Source organism: Octodon degus, unplaced genomic scaffold, assembly GCF_000260255.1.
Source record: "Octodon degus isolate 3935 unplaced genomic scaffold, OctDeg1.0 scaffold00091, whole genome shotgun sequence".
NCBI classification, from domain to species: domain Eukaryota; kingdom Metazoa; phylum Chordata; class Mammalia; order Rodentia; family Octodontidae; genus Octodon; species Octodon degus.
Window position 1 is genome coordinate 2018290 of NW_004524667.1, and position 2373 is coordinate 2020662.

The 2373-nt window shown below is 47.0% G+C and overlaps 1 pseudogene; it reads left to right on the top strand.

The window, feature by feature from the left end:
• Window positions 1-795: 795 nt before the first annotated feature.
• Window positions 796-2092, top strand: LOC101577736 (annotated as a pseudogene).
• The last annotated feature ends 281 nt before the right edge of the window (window positions 2093-2373 follow it).

Sequence of the window (2373 nt, forward strand, 5' to 3'; positions counted from 1 at the left end):
ATTGAAGTATCTGAAATTTCATAACAGCTTGGCTCTAGCATCCCTTAAAAAATCCCAAAATTTTAATAAGTAAAGGCCTCACATTCCCTCATTAAAAACTTAACCATAGTTCCTAGTGAAACAATGCAAACCACAATTGTATACCATAAGATCATGTTTTCCAAATCAGGTTGGCTAAACACATATAGAAAACTTAAGCAATTCACTGACAGTAACAGTTGGGTTTCATTTCCACCACCCAAGGAAAGAGTTGAGCTAAGTGAGCAGTGAGATGATGCATGAAGTCAGAAGCGGCCCGATGAGGCCATTCCAAGCAGGCTGCACAGTAACACTTCAATTCTCACAGCAAAAAAAATTCATCATCTTATGCTACTATCTTTTAAATTTAAGAATAGCATTTAACAAGCTTATTTTAGAAGCTGATTCATTATCATTTTAGGAAACTTAATGGCCTTAAACCTATTCCATCCATGTGTGATTACACCTAATTAAAGTTCACATCTTTCGCAGAAAGGTGGGACATCAGTTCTAATTTTACACACTAGTGTGATCAAGGACACAAAGCATCAGCTTGCAAATGAAGAGAACCAGCTTCTATTCCCAACTTAGCCACTACATTTATGGCTTTTCTTACTTTGTTTTGCCCATACACAATCTATGGGTACTAATGCCTGGCTTTTGTCAGATTTCTTTAGAATGGATTGTATCAATATTCATTTAAAAACTATTGAGTCTGGTGGCCCAGTTGATGAGGACCAGAGTTCCCTGTCCCAGATCTGCACCGAAAGCACAAAGATGTCACCCAAGCATGTAGCTCAGAGAACATCACCACCAGAAAATCCTGTCCCTAAAAGCAAGAAAGTGAAAGTCTCACACAGGTCTCACAGTACAGCCACAGGCTTGGTGCTAACACTGGGCCAGTGCAACGTGGGCCAGGTGAGGCTGCGGGAGAGTGTGATGGAGTGAAGAAGCCGGCCCTGGTACCCATCCAGGCCAAGCCAGGCAGTATGCACACCGTGTGTCTCAACAAGTGGCCAGATCTGCTCCTTCGGCTGCAATGATGAAGGTGCCCTGGGAAGGGACACATTAGTGAAAGGCTCAGAGATGGTCCCTGGAAAAGTGAAACTGCAAGAGAAGGTGGAACAGGTGTCAGCAGGAGACAGGCACACAGCAGCCCTCATCAAGGATGGCCGTGTCTTCCTTCGGGGCTTCTTTCAGGACAATGATGGTGTGACTGGGCTGTCAGAGCCCATGAAGAAGTGTATGGTGCCTGCGCAAGTGAAGTTGTATGTACCCATGGTGAAGGTAGCCTCAGGAAATGGCCACTTGGTGATGCTGGAAGTTGATGGTGACCTCTACACCATGGGATGTGGGGAGCAAGGCCAGCTGGGGCATGTGCCTGAGTTATCTGCCAATTGTGGTAGCCAGAAGGGCCTTAAATGATTCCATGTCCCCAAGTGTGTGATACTGAAGTCCAGGGAAAGCTAGGGCTGTGAGGTTCCAAGATGCCTCCTATGGTGCCTATTTTACTTTTGTCATCTCCCATGAGGGCCCTGTATACAGCTTTGGCCTCTCCAACTACCATCAGCTTGGAACACCAGGCACAGAATCATGCTTCATATCTCTGGACTTAACATCCTTCAAGAATTCCATCAAGCCGTAGGTGGGCTTCTCTGGCAGCCAGCACCATACAGCCTGTATGGATTCAGAAGTAAAAGTGGACAGCGTGGGCCAGGCTGAGTATGGGCAGCTGGCCTTGGCCAGGGTACAGAGGAGAAGAGCATACCCACTGTTATTTCTAGGCTCCCCTGCATCTCCTCAGTGGCCTATGGGGCCTCTGTAAGTTATCCTGTCACCAAGGATGACCCTATTTTTGCCTGGGGCATGGGCACCAACTACCAGTTGGTCACAGTACCTATGGAGATGATTGGCAAGCAGCTGGAGAATGATGTGGTCTTACTGTGTTCAGCAGGGCCAGCACAGAGTCTTACTGGTCAAGGAAAAAGAAGAGAGCTGGCCCCAACCTTCACTCACAGAACAAAGAAGCAGGGACAGCTCCAGACCCGAGCAGCCTCTCCCCAACCTCTACTGACCACTGTCTCTTGCCTTTTCCCCCTCAACAGAGCAGAATGCTTCTTTTTTTCATCCTCCTTTCTGGAATTATCCTGCCACCTGCAGGATGAAATGGGGAGAGAAGGGGTTGTCAAAAAGAACATTGCTCACCCTCACTGGAGACCACTTGGTCAAACCTTTTATCCTGCTTTCTATATATCCTGTCCAGGTGGCTCTGACTTTGCCTTCCACAATACTAGAATGTCCACCGTAGGGTTTTGATGCATGCACTCTGAGAAGATGGTGCTCCACCAAGCCCCA